Genomic DNA, 18700 nt, shown 5'->3' with positions numbered 1-18700 from the left:
TAGAACATAAGGGTTTTCAAACATAGGAAGGGCTAAACTTCAAAAAACCTTAAACCCTCATCTGACACAAGAAACTCAGGGGTAACAGGGCCACACTAAGCACATTTTTGCAAACTTCTAGCCAACTATGGGACAAGAACACCCAATTTTAAAATAGTGATAACATGATCAGCCTTGACTTGCACGATATTTAAGAAACCCGACAAATATTAAAACAAGACATAGGCAAAGGCGTAAAAAATTTAAAATATTTAAAAGACCGCCTAGGGAAAACCTATAGGGGGGGACACTTCATGACAGAGCGACCCTTCCACATAAGTGGAAAAAGTAATGCAAGAATAGAATGCGAGGGTTTTCAAAACATAGGAAGGGTTAAATCTTTTAAAAACGTTAAACCCTCTTTGACCTAAAAAAGATAGAGGCAACAAGGTTATGCCAAACACATCTTTGCAGATTTTAGCCAACTATGGGACAAGAACACCCAATTTTCAAAACAGTGATAATAGCGGCTTTGACTGGGGATGGTTGATTGCAAGATCAACACAAGAATTCAGAAACGCTAGAGAACAGACCAAAACACAAGCTGTAAAATAACAAGAAAAAAAAAACCTAAATATATACAAACTAAGACCTATTGTGCATTGACTTAAGAGAAGCAATGTTTCAGAAACTGTCCATGCACTGGAAATTTCTGTACCTCACCATTCATTTTTTGCAAAAATATTAATCCTTTCCATTAAGATCATAAACCATAGAGGGGCCTATCCATAGTGACTCAAATTTTTTGTGTATTCCTTTATTTTGCCCGTTTGCATTCCATTGAAGCACCATGTCGCCAATTTGAAACTTTCTTAACAAGGTTCTTTTGTCAAACAGATATTTGGACTGCAACCGGATCTTCAAATTCCTCTTATGGGCCAAAGTTCAAATTTCTTCCACCTCCACCATCTAAATCATTTTGTCTTCCATAGGTTCAGATAACTCCATGTCTTCAGCTTACAGGAACTTGTAAACTAGAAGAAGATTATTAACTGGCACCCTAGATTGTGTGCCATAAACCAATTCAAAAAATGAAACCCCAATTGCTTTCTTGACAGTAATCTTGTCTGCCCATAGGGCCAAATTTAGCTTCTGGTCCCAAGACCTTTTGTTCTCCTCCAGGATTTTCTTAATAATGTTCAAAAGACTCTTACTGCTGGATTCAACTTTCCCATTACCCTGAGGATGATATGGTGAAGAGTAGGACATAACTATTCCATGGTTGGTGCAAAATTCAATGAACTCCTCTGACCTAAAGCTCATGGCATTATCCATCACTAGTTTCACAGGAACATCGAATCTGGTTATGACATTATCCATCAGGAAGTCAATAACAACCTTACTTGTGTCTCTCCTAGTGGGTATAGCTTCAATCCACTTGGTGAAATAATCAGTGGCTACTATAATCCACCTATGACCTCTTCCTGATTTCTCAACTATTTCTCCAATAAAATCAATGCCCTATTGGACAAAAGGGGATTGTACTGTGACTGGGTTGAGGGGTAAAGCTCCCTCATACTTCAATTTGGATGAAAATTTATGGCATGGGTCACATATTTGGACATGTTCATGGGAATCTTTAAACAAAGTAGGCCAATAATATCCAGCCCGAACCATCTTACTAGCAGTTGTTTTGGCAGAGTAGTGACCTCCACATACTCCATCATGCATTTTAGTTAACATCTTTCTAGCCTGGGATTTATCCAAACACATCAGCAATGCCCCATCTCTATTCTGCCAATATAGATCACCCTGAATAAGGACATATTTTTGAGATTTAAGTCTCAATGTCCTTCTCTGGTTGTGCGTCATTCCCTCTGAATATGTTGCATTCCTTAAAAAATGCACTAGCTCTGAGTATCAGGGTTGTGTCTCAATACTTGTGACCAAGATGTTCTCAACTTCAATATTATTCACTTCAACATCAAGAAGGTTTGATTCAGTCATCAGCTTAGCAAGACCTAAACCTCTCACCAATTTAGTGATCTTAATCTCTAAATCAAACTCCCGAATTCTGGTTATCCATCTGCATCGTTTACCAGTGACCTTGGACTGAGATAAAATATCTTTGATAGCCGCATGTGGGACATAAGCAATTACTATTGCATTTACAAGATATGGCCTAAATGCTTTAACAGCCTTGACCAAAGCATATGCTTGTTTCTCCATGATTTCATATTTTAATTCTACACCCTGTAAAGATTTGCTATAAAAAGATATAGGATGTTCATATCCTTCATTATCCTTTTGTAGAAGAACTGCAGCCACAATATGATATGAAGCAAAAGAAAATAGAGAGAAAGGCTTACTATAGTCAGGGGACTTCAACACTAGTGCCTCTTGAATAGCCTTTGAAGCTTCTTCATCCCAGTAGAACTTTGTATCCTTCTTAAGCAATCTAACAATGGGCTTGACTATCTCTGCAAAATTGGCAATAAATCTTCTAACCAAATTTACCTTGCCCAAGAAAGATTGGATACCTTTAACACTCTTTGGCTTAGGTACATTGTTTATAGCTTCAATTCTTTCAGGGTCTATTCTAACCCCTTCCTTGGAGACAATATGCTCGAGTAGCTTCCCTTCAGTGACAATAAAATGACACTTTTTCGGATTTAAGGAGACACCAAATTCCAGAGCTTTATTGAAAACCTTTTCCAAGTGCCCATAGTGGTCACTTGCCCTTTTGGAGAAAGATGTTAAATCATCTTGATACACTACCATGATAATGTTAATGAATTCCTTGAAAGCTACATCCATTGCTCTCTGAAAAGTAGCTCCAGCATTTTTCAAACCAAAAGGCATTCTTACATATACATATGTTCCCCATGGGGTGGTAAAAGCAATCTTGAATTATTCAGATTCTTTCACTAACACCTGGTTATATCCTGAAAACCCATCCATCATAGACAATAGGTGACAACCAGTTACTCTCTGCAATATTGCTTCCATATTAGGAGAAGAATAATTTTCTTTCAAAGAGGCAACATTTATTTTTCTAAAATCAACACAGAGCCTTATGTCCCCATTCTTCTTTCTAACTGGCACCAAATTAGACACCCATGATGAATGCCTTATAGGCTTAATGATCCCCCCTTCTCTTAACTTGGTTAATTCTTGCTGCATTTTATATTCCAACAGGGGGTTGATAGGTCTTTGTTTCTGTCTAAAAGGCTTAGCATCTAGAAGCAAAGGGACTTCAAGCTGAAATAGATCTTGTCTATACACCTTCAGATCTTCATAAGACCAAGCAAAAACATGCTTATATTTCTTCAATAAATTAATAAGGTTAACTCTGACATGAGGAGACAAATTTTTTCCAATATACACCAACTTAGGGGATGATTCTATCCCCAAGTTCACTTCCTCTAATTCATCTAACTTGGTGGTTGACTGGTGATGCAAATGATTGTCACTGTAACTGAACATACCTTCCAATTCTACTAACCCTTTAGGTATTTCATTAGTTTCCAATTGAACCATGTCATTTCCAAACACAATTTCTCTATCTTTTACCATTTCTACCAATGCATTGCAATCAATTTTTTGTCCATCATAGTCATCAATGCATTGTATGAATATGAGAATATCTTTATCATCAACAAACACTTGCCAATTATATACATTATTAGGAATGGCAGGCCTAGCTTTTATCTCAACTGTGGATACACCGGTTAGTGTTATATCATCATTTTTTAATGCACCATTTGCTAAGAAATCAGCCATGATATTCTTTGACCTTTCTATCCAATTAATAGAGAATGCACTAAAATGTTCAATCACATCCCATACTGCATGTTTGTATCTTTTCAAATGATCATTTTTAGATTCATACTTAGATCTAACCTGAGAAACAACCAACTTTGAATCCCCTAGTACTCTCAACAACTGAATCCCATGCCTTTTTGCAACTTCAAGCCCCAATAACAAGGCTTCATATTCAGTGGTGTTATTTGTGTGCTGGAAGGCTAGCAGAAAAGAATATTTGAAGGTCATACCTGATGGGGATACAAAAAGAACTCCTGCTTCAGATCCTTCTTTAGAGCAAGCTCCATCAAAATACATGTGCCATAAACCATGTTGTTGAGATTCCAATTCAATCACAATAGAATTAGTATTTTTCAATTGAGGCAAAATCGGTTGTATTCTAAAATTGTCAAGATCTACATCAATCATACAGTTTAACATACTAGGGTCTATCTTCTCAATTACCCTAGGGGCGCGTGGTTCTATATACAACTTAACCTGGCTCGCATTGATGGGGATTGTAGCATATGACAGATCCAACTGAACATTTCCACCTACTGCTGCAACCCACTGTCTAGATAACAACATGCCATAGTGAGGTTTTGTATCAGTTACTATGACATCCATCTTATATGTTGCTTCAAGGAATGCTGCTATTTTTACTTCCACATCTTTCACTGTACCTATCACTAGCAATTCTCTATTATCCATAGCATAACACTTCCCATACACAATACTTACTGACAATCCTAATTCTTTCATGACACCATATGGCATCACATTTGCAGCTGCACCAGAATCTATCATACAGTTCTTAATTAACCGGTTATTTACTAACAAAGTAACATAGAAAAGATCAACCTGTGAAGGCTCTTGTGTAATAGTTGTTCCAACATATACCTCTAGGGTTTGCAGCTCATGATCCTTTTCATCCTTGATTGAACCTGAAGGCAAAGTTGTGCTACTGTCAGATATCTCAGAAAATAAAGATAAAGCAACTTCTCTATGTTCCTTTATTTTAAATAATTCTATCAATGGGACTGGGACCTTCATCTGGGTAAGAGCCTGAGTCATATCAAAAGTTGAATTATTAATCAACTTAGTAGTAGTCTTAACTTTCTCTATCTTAGGTTGACTTGCCTTCTTCATTGTGGTAGTTCCTTGTATATCACCAGTAGCATTATTATCCATACCTTTGGCTATATCTTTCAATTGGTCATTCTTTTTCTGACCATCTTGAGGCAAAGTGCCATTACTTTCTACTTTCTTCTGGGATACTTCTTTTATAAACATTGAGCCAGGTTCACCTTGATTCCCATCCTTCTTACTACTTCTCAAGTTGTAATTATGCTTGGCTTTGGCTATGGCAGCCTTAGTAATATTTCCTACTTCTTCATCACTGGGTCTTCGGTGATGAACTTCTTCATCTTCAATAGTCACCACATTCAAAGTGGGATGCCAATCAAGTGTCAACTATCCTTGCTAAGATCTATTACTATTTAGCACATCATATTCACTAAATTCACTTTGTAATGACTCATCATCACTTTCAATAATAGTTTCGAACATATTAATATCAGGCTTAGCTTCTTTTCTCATGGATTCTTTGAGGGCTTGAGCTAGAGCACATCGATGAGGAGAATGTGGTCCATCACAAGCCATGCACAAAGGAATATTCTCTATATTATGAACATTCCCTCCTTTCAAAGGATCTGGGGTATCTTGGTTCTGAGTGTTTTTTAGCTTCTCATTTTGAGGTTTACCATCTATCCAAGTTGTATTGTAAGGCATGTCATGCAACCTAGGAGGCCTATCTTGCCAATTGTAATGAGGCTTATCATTTTTACTTACCTTGGTAGTAAGATCTTTCATGGAAATCACTAGTTTCTCTATTTTGTCATCTTCCTTAGCAACTTTATTAGGTTGTTGTTTTGATTCTTGCCACAACCTTCCATCAATTCTCCTTCCTACTTTCCCAGATGCTTTCCTATTACTTTCCACATTTATAGCAATTCTAAAAGCATTTCTCAAACTGTGTGGGTTTTTGTTCCTAAGAATATAGGCCATTTTAGAATCAAAAGCATTGTAATAAGTATTCAGACACATATTATCATCTAACCTTATTACTTGATAGAGCCTATGCATCGCTTTCTGAAATCTAGCATTGAAGTCTATGACAATTTCATTATCAGACTTTCTAATATTATTGAACTCATTGAGAATAAAGGTCACATTTGTCCTGTCACCATATTGTTCTTGAAAACAATTCTTAAAATATTCCCAAGACCCAAGGCTATTCACAGGGAGACCTCTGTACCAGTCCCTTGCATCATCTACTAAGGATTGTACAAACAATTTCATGATGACATCTTCATCTACTATTTCATAGTCATTGATTAAGTCACCAAAATATTTTAGGTGCTCTTCTGCACTGATTGCATTGTTGCTATAAAATTTGTGGAGTCTATCCCTTAATTCTGTAGGAACATGGTTAGGGTACCTTGGGATTCCATCAAAGAAGAGCTGCCTGTATAGTTCCAGATTAATGGGTCTTCTCTGGAACTGGTTGCCAGTAAATTTATTACCCATGTTCATTCTCACATTAGGGTTCTAAATTGGAAGAGCTTGGCTACTTTGATTTATAATGGGGATTTGATTAACAGGAACAATGCTAGTAGGCGAGGTTGATTGGATTGTTACTAGAGGGAGTGGGGTAGGATGAAGTAAAGGTTTACTTGGGTCCACTGAAGGAAAAATTATAGGGGGAGCCTTTAGATAACTAATTTTCCATTTAGCCTCTTGATTGGCTGCCTCTAATTCAACTTTCTCCAATTCCCTTTGTAGGTCCGCCTTCTCTTTCTTCATCCTATCTATCTCTTTCTCATGTGTAAACAACATAGAAGAGATTTCTGCTGTAGTTTTAGACCCAGACCCATCTTCCATACACTTATGTTTTCCTTTGTCAATGTTATTCCTAATAGGTTGTGGATCACTTAAGACCTCTCTATTTGGTTGCACAACAAATTTGTATACAAGGTTAATTTTGGGAACTAAATTTTCTCTGATGACTGGACCTTCATCCTCACTTTTAGCTTTCTCTTGGATGAATAACTCAAGGTCAAAAATCTGCCTTAGAAGCCTGTCCCTCTCAATCAGTTTAGCTTTCAATTCCGTTTCTTTATTTGCTTCCTTCTGTGCTCTTAAAGATATTAAGTGATGGACTCTTCTATTGAGGGCCTCAATTTCTTGGGACACCTTATCCTCATTAGGGAACATTTCTCCAGAATCTGATATATTGACTTGGTCTATATCAATTAAATTAATATTTCCATCTATTGTTCTAGGCACATAACCCATTTTAATATTTGAACTATTCCTATCCTTCCTAGAAAAAATAGCTTGAGAGATCTTCTGATTTAAAATTTGGACATCCTCATTGTTACCAAATAATCCAGAATGGAAACCCAAAATGTCCTGATCGAATTCACGAGAGGAAGAATTTGAATTTGCATATATGGGTCTATTAGATGACTTACCCATATTAATGCTCTTTTGTACCGAAGCAGCATTAGATGCCTCATGTACAATTGATCTTTTCTGGCCTCTCCGTGTCTGTTCAGGTAATCCCTCTTGCAATGTCTCTTGAGGATGCTTCCTCATGAATGACTTGGTGTTCCTTCCTCTCTACATTGTGCTTGTTCTTCTTAAAAGAATTATACTTATTCAATAGCACTGGTTATACTTGTCAGAGTCACCACCCACAAAGACTGTGGGAAATAAGAAAACAAGCTTAAACAAATCACTTGCAAATATTTTACAAACCAAGAAGATTTTCAAAGAGAAATATAGCACAAATGAGAGATAAGGCAATCTTCCACAACACATAGAGATCCAAACAAACTTCCGAACTAATTCAGGCACCAATCTGTAACATAGATACACACTATGACTATCCCCAATAGAGTTGCCACTTTTGTTGTTCATCAAAACTGATTAACCCAAGTACACTTGCAATTGATCTATGAAGTAGCCAATTCAATCTATGAAGAACCTCAGGGCTTGGACAACATGACAAGGATATGAATCCTTCTACTCTTCAGGCTCTACAAAACCTAGGCGGGTATACCTTTGATGCTTAAAATTAAACCTATTACACACCTATGACAACATCAATAAAGCCGATAGATCTCACAAGGGCTCAACAACAAGTGGGTTACTGCAGATGGGCTAGATCTACATATACAACATAGCTATGCTTGAGCATGAGATAGATGAAATGTTTCAAAATATAACATAAAATAAAGATATTCTAATTGGATTTTAAATTGGTCTGAGAATCCCCTTAATTGCAAGATCAATGCCTTATCCAAGGGAAACAGAGTCATACATCAAACTATAGATGAAAACTTATACTGCAAATCCATCTTCATTCTTAAGTATTCCTGCATTTAATGCCTTGCATAAATGCATTACTCAGCTCATTCACAAAAAATATCAAATCCAGAATATGAACCCTATTTTATTAATATCTACTCACAGAGTTTAAAATCTTCCTTGAAGGATTACCTACAAGCATATATTACACTCACAGACAAAGCTGCTCATGACAAACTTGATCCTCCTTAAGGATCTTATTTGAATAAAATGAAAGTATACTTCAGAGACAAATTCTGTGCGAATTTATGCATGCCTTACATACATAAAAACCTGCAATTAGAAACACCTATAGAAAGAAAATAAGACTCCATTACTTCAAAGAAGACATTACTCTGCAACCTTAGAAGTACTCAGAAATTGGAAACCAAGAAATCTGGAGCATTTCTCCAAAAACTCTGAAATCCTTACAATTGAGAAGAAATGAAAATAAGAAGGAGAGGGAAAAAGATCAGATTTGCATAACACACTGCCAAGTGTCTTCTCTTCTAATTGAAATTCATTTTATTCCTCTTTCCCATAAAACTGCTCTCAAAATATCCCAAATCTATAAAAATTAACTCTATGATTTGATTCCTTATGCCGAGAGCTTTCCAGTGATATATAAAACTTGATATTTTGGGCAAAAATAAGCCTCTGGGCGAATTAATCATCAATATGTGCACATCATTTAAATTTTTCAATTTTTCCCTATAATCTACACTATATCATTAAATTTGATTTTAACTTTGATTTTTATTTGATTTAGGCCTAATGCCTTGCCATGTGGCGACTTGTAATTCACTGATAGGTCCACTGGGTGCCACCTCGGATGACACCTCATCAATCCACCATGTGTTCGCCTCGTCACTACCATTGGACTGCCACATGTACACCACCTGTCTGCCACATCATCGCCACTTCATTTCCATGTCAATGGGATCTACAAGCTGGACCTCTACCTAGACCTGCCACATGTGCACCATGTGTCTTTCGCCATTTCGCAATAGCTAACGAATGTGCATCTTCGGGCTCCGAAATCACATGCACCGTCGATCTTCATGGAACTTGCAGGGTCTTTAACACTTCACCATTTCGTGAAGCCTATCTGGCGAGCATCTTCGCTTTGCGAAATCGCACAAGTCATCGGACCTTACTAAACTTGCAGGGTCTTTAACACTTCACCATTTCGCTTGAGCTTTTCACCATTTCGCAGGGTTTAACCGACGTGCATCTTTGGCTTGCAAATCAATGCCAACTATCAATCTTCATGGAACTTGCTCACTCTTTAAGCTGCCCTTTCTCTACAAAACTCACCTGCCTTGGGATCCATGCCTATGTGGGGTTCACATAGTCGCCACTCAGCTTCCTTAGTCACCTCGAGAAGCGCACCCAAATGCGTGGGGTCCACTTGGGCGCCCAACCGGCACCATTCATCAAAAGCCTTGAGGCTTTCACACTATGGATGAGTGGAGCTTTAGTTATAAATATCAAATATTTCTCTTCCCCAACAAATGTGGGATAATACATTTTAGCTTGGCAATGCATTTTTTTGAAGTTTCTAAAACCCGGTCTGCAGCAACACGACCCCTGGCGATTGAGTTTGCTTGGAAATTCCATTAATTCCTTTCAGCTCCATGCTATAAGGAATGAAAATTGGCATTTCATTTCATTTTTTTTTTTTAAACCCTCCAAACTCCTCCAGACACATTTTGCGTAGGGAGATTGATTCTCACGTGCAGCAGAGAGGATTGGCAAAGGGTGTGGATTTGGCATTTGTTGAAGTTTGTAGGCTCTTAAAAACCATGTGGGGGAGGGGGAATTTACTCTTGCTGTTTGCATTTTGCTTGGTGGTTTCCACATTGCCTCTCCTCCACCATCCATGTAGGGGGGCTGAACTGGTGTTTGTGCCTTGATTTGAAACTTAATGTCCCCTCAACCGTCACACACGAAGGAGGAAAGAACTACTACGCACAATAGGGAGGAAGTCTGTTGCACTTTGCCTCTTGTCTGGCATGCAAGGGAGGGTTTTGGCTTTTAGCCTGCCCATATCATTTGTTGGAGTCTAACACGTGCCCTTTCCAGAAGCTAAAGCCTGCTACTTGCATTGCTTGGAAATTTCAATGGGTTTCCATACTAGCCACGTAGAGTGAGAAATCTAGTTTTTAATGTCAATTGCATTTGCTGTTATCTTAATTGGCTGCTATCTTAATTTGCTATTACCTTCATTTGCTGCTATCTTAATTTGCTATTACCTTCATTTGCTCTAGCAGAGAAGATTATTGGCATTACATCTGCCAGACTTCATTTGTTTTAAAGATTTTAAAACCCCCTTTCAACACCACACTTCTGTTGGAGAATTTGATTTGGTTGAGGAATTTGATTTGAAGCCTGGCAAATCACATTTGCTGAAAATTTTATTACTGAAGCTTTATTGCCTCCCCTTCTCAAGAAAGGAATAACACAATTATTCACTTTACAAACCATTCATGATCATATCTTTATAAGTTTTCATTGTCCCATTGGTGAATTGCGGTCGAGCAGGTATGGAGATGCATATATTTCAAGGAAAAAATAACATTTCGCCATTAAAATTAATGCACGGGCATGAGCCAGGTCGGGCCCCAAAGTGGGTCCGACTAATTTTTTTTTTTTTTTCATGCAACTGACCTCTGAAATGCCTCACAAACCTTAAACATACCTTTGCAATTGATCGGCACCATTTTCGGATCATCAAACTGAGTTTTGCAACTTTCAAGCACTTATGCCACATTCTCGCATTTAATCGCGAAGACGTAATTTTCAAACCGGTCAAAACACCTTTCTAGACCTCGCCATCTGACAGGCGTGTACTTTGATATACAAACATGAACTCTACCAAATGGTTTCTCCAAACGAATCCTGAGTGAAGAGATATTAATTGTCAAAAATGACCAACTGGCTTTGTCGGCACTGCGGACCTGATGAAGTCAATGCGCAGGCAACTCATGATGCTTGTCTTAAAAATACCAAACGATCTCCGTAGACCCTCAAATCTGAGGCATAGGTACCTTGAAGTACATATCAAATCTTAGAATGCTCAGTTCAACCAAAAGGATGACTGGGTGCAAATGGTGTGCTCATGAAAATAGCCACATTAATTGATATAGCAATGAAAGTATGGATCACTGAAACAAATGGCTCAAGAAACCCTTTTGAAAACCAATCAAACGGATTGGAAGGAGATTTAAACTGGAAACATAGCTTGTCATTTATACCAACAATATCCCAGAATAAACATTCTGACATAACACTCACTGAGGCAACTTTTACACTTATGCAAAATAGGGCTCCGACTGGCTGTTGAAATAGGGACTTGTCAAACAACACCAACTGCAAATGGATTGAGCTTTGAAAATTGAGCAAATGGATTCATAAAGACTTCAAAATTTGCATTCTGACTCACATTTATGCATAGAATTAAATCCACTTTGAATTTCACCATGACAACCAATAGGGCAAAAGATATAAGCATTCAAAATAGGCTATTTGGTAAAGTCTACATTTGACCTTAAAATGCACTTTCAGCTCACCCCTTGAAATGGGTACTTGATAAACTGATCCAAACTGAATTCTGAAAGTTGTAACACACTTCATAGGCCAAATAAAAGGTGTAGAACACATTTCCCAAGCCTTACCCTTTGAAAATCAGCTGGCTCCATTTTACCCTCTGTCTAACTAGGCCATTCAAATTGACTCATTTTATGATCATTTGGAAATGCAAAGAATTTTTTTGAAATGGGCCTCTCAAATTACTCAAATTTAATGAGTCCCAACAAGTTGCTTTCTCAGATTATAGTTAAGGTTCCTTTGTAAGAGATGTTAAGAATTGAAGAACATAGGGAGAAAGCCATGGCTTGGGTCAAGGGTATTTCCCATTCTGTTGAAATTGAAAATAAGAATGTATCTCATAATATAAAGGAAGGAATGACTAAAAATGAAACAAAGGATAAATAATTAGGGGGAATGGTTTCTCAGATTCCCCAAATTTATCTTGAAGATACAGTAGATGAGATCCCTGACAATGTAGACCCTTTCTTTCTAAGCGTTATTATAAATGGAGGATTCTTAAAGAATTTTATGATTGATTTTGGGACCTCAAATAATGTCATGCCAGTAAGAATAATGCAGTCCATAGGTTTGCAGGTAGATACTCCTCATGGAAGATGTTATGCTATGGATTCAAGGGAAGTGCCTATGATAGGAACTATAAAGGCACTACCTTATAAACTTGTTGCTTTCCCTAAGAAAGAATTAATTATGAGTTTCCTAGTTGTAGATATTCCACCGCATTATGGGATGTTGTTATCAAGAAAATGGAGTGCCTCTATGGGTGGAAGTCTACAATGTGATCTGTCTTATGCTACCTTTTGCATTGATGATAAAAATGTAAGGGTTAAATGAGAATCTAGGGTACCATATATGATGGTACATACAGTACAATCTGATGAAGATATGACTTGTTTTGTAGACACAAGGATAAATGCATTCAGGGTTGAAGATTCTCCATAGAAGAAAAAGGAATAACCTACATTATTGGATGAAGAAGTAGAAAAATAATTAGGAGGTGATAATTTGTGGACCATGTATTTCGATGGAGCCAGTTCTAAGGAGGGCTCAGGAGCAGGTGTGTTATTCATATCACTACATGGAGAAACTTTTAAGTTTTCTTTTACTTTGGCCGTTGCATATACACATAATGTAGCAGAATATGAAGCATTGTTGCTTGGTTTGAGTCTATCTTAAAAACATGGGATAAAGAATCTCAAGGTTGTTGGAGACTCTAAGTTAGTCATATCCCAAATCAAATCTAAATATGCATCAAAAAACAAAAGGCTGGAATAGTATAGAAATGTTGTATGGGACCAAATTGAGAACTTTGATGCATTTGGTATTGAATGGAAAGAGAGGAGTCATAACATAATGACTAATCTCCTAGAAAATATAGGTCTAAGGCCAAAGGACATCACTTTTTCTAGAATCTCAAAGATTGAGATTTAGACAAGGCCTTCAGTCCTTGACAACATTGAAAACTGGTAGGTTTTTAATGATGATGATGATGATATTTTAAGGTTTCTACATTGTGTAGATGAGTATGAAAATCAGGAGATTGATTTTAGTTCTTTTGTGCAGATAGAGGATGACAAGGAAACAATCTTTGGGAAGGAAGTGATTCAACTAAAGACATAAAATTCCCAGAGGTTTGGTTGTGTTTAGAGAGGGTGTTTGATAGTCAAGATAAGGCTAAGGTTGTTACTACTACCCTGCACCCTGAATATTTAGAAGAAGTTAACCTTGGGACATTAGAGTTCCAAGGAAGGTATATATTGGAAATAAAATGTCACCTACGGTTAGGAAAATGCTAATTGATTTATTGATAAAATACAAGCATATTTTTGTTTGGTCGTATGGTGACTTGAAGGCTTACAGGGAAGATTTATTTTGACATGAGATTCCTTTGAAAGAAAATGCCAAGCCTTTTAGACAAAAATAGAGGTCTATTAATCCAACATTAGCACCTAAAATGCAAGAGGAGCTAGTCAAGCTAAGAGATGCTGGGATAATAAGACCTATCAGACATTCATCATGGGTGTCTAACTTGGTACCTATGAGAAAAAAAAATGAAGATATCAGACTATGTGTTGGTTTCATAAATCTAAATATATCTTCATTAAAAGACATATCCATTGCAAAATATGGAAGCAATGTTACAAAGGGTAACAGGTTGTGAGATTTTGTCTATGATGGATGGATTTTTAGGTTACAACCAAGTAAGGTTAAAGAGTCAGAACAATACAAAATAACATTTACTACACCTTGGGGAACCTATGTTTATATAAAAATGCCTTTTGGTTTAACAAATGCAGGAGCGACATTTCAAAGAGATATGGATGTTGCATTTTCTGATTTTATAAATGTGTTATTAGTAGTATATTAGGATGATTTAACAAATTATTCAAAGAAGAAAAGTGATCACTGTGGTCACCTTGAATTTTTTTTTGGTAGAGCTATTGAATATGGGATATCCCTAAATCCAAAAAATTGTTCTTTTGGGGTAACTGAAGGTAAGTTGCTGGGTCACATCATTTCAAAAGATGGTGTGAGAATTGACCCAAAGAGGGTAGGAGCGATTGACAAAGTCCCTCAACCCAGAACAGTGAAAGGTAGCCAATCTTTCTTTGGGCAGATTAATTTTTTAAGAAGGTTTGTCACTAATTTTTCTGAAATTAGTAGACCTATATCCAAAATGTTAAGAAAAGGTGCAAAGATAGAATGGAACGAGGAGCCACTCAAGGCATTCCAGGAGATCAAACAGGCTATTAAAAATGCGCCTGTTCTTAAAACACTTGATTATGGCAAACCTATGCAGATATTTTTATCTACATCTTTTCATATTGTTGATGTTGTATTGTTGCAAAAGAATTTAGAAGGTTTTGAACAACCTATAGCATTTTTTAGTAAATCTTTGCAAGCTGCAGAGCTGAAATATGATTTTAATGAAAAGAAAGCTTATACACTAGTGAAGGCTATTAAAGCTTTTAGGGGTTACCTGATGGGAGCAACATTGGTTGCATATGTGCCTAGTGTTGTAGTTAAAGATATTTTCACACACTAGGAAGTATCTGGAAGAAGATGTTGATAGATAAATAGGATCCAATAATTCAACATTGATATCCAAATCACTAAGTTAGTGAGAGGAATAGGATTGGCAAATTTGATGGCCCAGAGTAATTTGGATGCCAATCAAATATATATTGTGGAAGAAGAGCACAAATCTTGTATCTGTGATATGGATGGTTGCAAATGGTATGATATCATATATTATTTGCAAAGGATGAAATGTCTAGATGAAATGACTGATAATAAAAGGACATTAAAATTACATGCTATTAAATATGCCATTATTAATGGGAAGCTTTGGTGCAGGAACAATGATGGTGTCATGTTAAAATGTGTGGACCAAGATCAAGCTCAGAAGTTGGATGTCTGAATTACATAGTGGAGTTTGCGGAGGGAATTATATGGCCAAAACAACTGCACACAAAGTATTAAGAGTTGGGTTTTGGCAACCAACAATTTTCAAAGATGCACACCAACTAGTCAAGAAATGTGACCCATGCTAGATATTTTCAGGAAATCTGCCATTAAGACCTGTAAATGTGCAAACTCCATTCCAATAGTGGGGTATAGATTTTATTGGAGAAATAGCATGTAAATCTAGTAGTGGCCATTCTTGGATTTTAGTGACCATTGACTATTTCACTAAGTGGGTTGAAGCTATACCCACTAGAAAAGAAACAATTAAGGTGGTGATTGATTTCCTTACAAATAATATATTGACTAGATTTGGATGTCGAAAGAGGATAGTCTCTGATAATGCAATGATTTTTAGGTCAGAAGAATACGAAAATTTTTACAGCAAATATGGTATCCAGATCTCCTGTTCATCACCTTATCACCCACAAGGAAATGGGCAAGCTGAATCCAGCAACAAAAGTTTGATGAAGATCATTAAAAGAATCCTAGAAAAGAATAAAAAGGCTTGGGATTCAAAGCTAAGATTAGCAGTTTGGGCAGACAGGGTAACAATCAAGAAATCAATTGGGTGTGCACCTTTTGATTTGGTGTATGGTATGCGTGCAAGGTTACCCCAAAATAATCTGATGGAGATGTATAAGTTTGTCCATACTTATAACAATGATATAGATGATGATATGTAGTTGAGAATTGAGGCTTTAATGCAATTAGACGAAGCTAGAAGAGAAGCCAGTACCAGAAATACAAAGTTACAGATGTAGGTTAAAAACCTATATGATAAAAGAGCAACTGCAAGGATTTTTCAAGTTGATGATTTGGTTCTGATGTGGAATGCCAAAATAAAGGACAAGGGAAAACATGACAAGTTTGATGCCATTTGGCTGGGCCCATATTTGATTCAAAGAAAATTGGGAGAAGATTCTTATATTCTCCAGGATATACATGGTGATACTCTTGAATTGTCTATTCATGGACAATTCTTGAAGCTCTACTTTTCTTGAAAGTAGTTATCTTCCATGAGCATTAGTTAGGTTTTGTATATATTAGTGTAGTTTCCTTTCAGTTGAAGCTACCCAGTCCAGGTAATTTCTTTTTGGTCTGCTCTATAATTGGTCTGTTTCACCCAAAGATTCTGGTTTCTTATCTCATTCCTGTGAAATGAACATCCCCATCTAGAGCCACTGATAGGACCTAAAATTATGTCTTGCAAAATTTTGGTCGTTCTGGTTTTATTTTGCCCTCTGTCAAGTTTTTAGGGTTTAGGGCTCTAGGGGTTGTGTCCTTTTTTTATTAAGTCTTGGTATAAAGGAAAATATTCAGTCCTTTTTATATTATGTTGTTTCCTTTTTCTCACTCAAGGCCAAGGGTTCCACTTTGTTGGCAGGGCCATTTTGTCCCCAAAACATTAAATTGTGTTAGACCGGTTTGTGAAACAATTTCCCTAAGTTGCAAAAATTTCCCTATGATCGGTCTCCCTTTAAATATTTATGCCTGCACTTATATTTTCCTAAGTCTAAAAGTCCTAAGTATTTCAGCAGGTTGTTAAATACAGATTGAATCTGACAGTTCGCGCTTGACTGTGATCAAAGATGCAAGGATTATAAAGACCGCAGAATCACGAGATTGTGGCATGTGTTTTTAGTGAAAACCGACAAGGTTGACAGTATAACTGGTTGAAGAATTTTGTTACCGGTTCTCAGGCAGTAAAAGTCGGTTTACTAATAGTCCTATCAATTTTCACATGTTCAAAATGAAAGGAGATGTTTTGACTTCAGGTAAAAGGTGCTCGATTTTTAATTCTAGAGGCATTGTGCAAAGTAGTAAAGTTTGAACAGATCTGGCGGCCCCCATATCCCTGTGATGGAAATTGCAAAAATGTTATGGACCGCGGCATCATGAGATGATGTCATGTGTCCTAGGATGACCAGGAAGACCTACGGTGGGGCCACTGACAGAGTCTGGTTGAAAGATGATGTGGTGTTGATTTATCATCATTTTGTGGGTCCGTTGATATAGATAGAAAGGCAAGTGCTGAGTTGATAAGAAATGATCATTGGATTTGCCAACTTGGAAGATGATGGATGACCAGGTCTTAAATTTGTTTAAATGCAAAGTTATGAGCCATTGTTTTGCTCACGGGAGTAGTAATGGCAGACGAGACATTTGCATTCTTTTCCTGACAATAATTAAAGACTCTTAAAATGTTGTTCTTCATTTGCAAAAGATTTCATAGCAATCCAGAAGGTTTTCATGCTGTTAAAGAAGATTGAAATGACTCTTTGCAACACATAATTGTCATCAATAGTGAAAATCAAAGCATTTGAAGTTATAGTATAAAGCACTAGTTTCAAAAGATGGCTCCCTCACGGAAACATTTAGGACAATTGGATTATATAAAAATAAATCTATATGATGATTTCTTGGACCAATTGAAGCCCTCTACAAATGATAAACAATAGGGGCAGAGATTTGTGAATGGAAAAACCCTAGGGGAAGGGTTAACTGATAAAGCATTCTGCTTGACGGATGCTAATATACCAATGACTGGGTTAGAAATGTTTAAATCATGGTATGGACAAAGAAATTTGCATTCCCCATTATCCAGTCCTTTGCAGTATGATTTGGGTAAGTTGGTAGTATTGTGTGTTTTCATGGATGTCGACCTACTTAAAGCTGTTGGAAATAGATATGACCCAGTTTCAAGGGTTATTAGGGGAAATGATGGAGAAATTTTATTAACCATCAGAAGGGAAGAGTTCCAAGAGATTTTTGACCTATATGAACCATCTCTGAGCCTGGTCCAGATAGATTTGGATGAGCAAAAGGCAGAGTATTAAAAGATGAGGGAATTCATTAGAAATAATTTCCTTCCAATGCATTTAGCCAGAGTAGGGAATACAACATACCATATCGGCTCTAGCTTAGAGGAGCCATTCCCAATCGGTGCTTTTGCCTCCTATTTTCAGGCTACTTTCTTCTCTTTGTGTCAAATATTGGGTTTTAATCCAATTACAGTGATGTTGCCTAATTTTATGTACATGGCTATGCAAATACAACATCCAGACTATACAGTAGTTTTTGACTTTGCCCCTTACCTCAAGGAAAAGATTCATGAGGGATTACTGGACATTAAGAGTCAAGTAGCTGGTGCTACATTCTCCTGGTATTCTTTACTCATGTATATGTTCCTTTTTAGGAATGTAGATTATTTTGAGGGTACCATGAACCTCAAAAGGACAATTGATAACAAGGAGGTTCCAATACAACTCTGGAGTACATATATGTCTTGGGATAGATAGGAGGCTAGCTTTGTAAGGTTTGATAACAATTTTGCTTCTAGGTTGAGGCAAAAGTTGACACTAAATCTGCCAAGGATTCCTAAGGAACTGCATGATTTTGTGAGACCGAAAGAGACTTTCTAGGATTG

This window comes from Cryptomeria japonica, chromosome 3 (assembly GCF_030272615.1).
Source record: "Cryptomeria japonica chromosome 3, Sugi_1.0, whole genome shotgun sequence".
Lineage (NCBI taxonomy): Eukaryota > Viridiplantae > Streptophyta > Pinopsida > Cupressales > Cupressaceae > Cryptomeria > Cryptomeria japonica.
Note: the sequence above shows the minus strand (reverse complement) of the source record.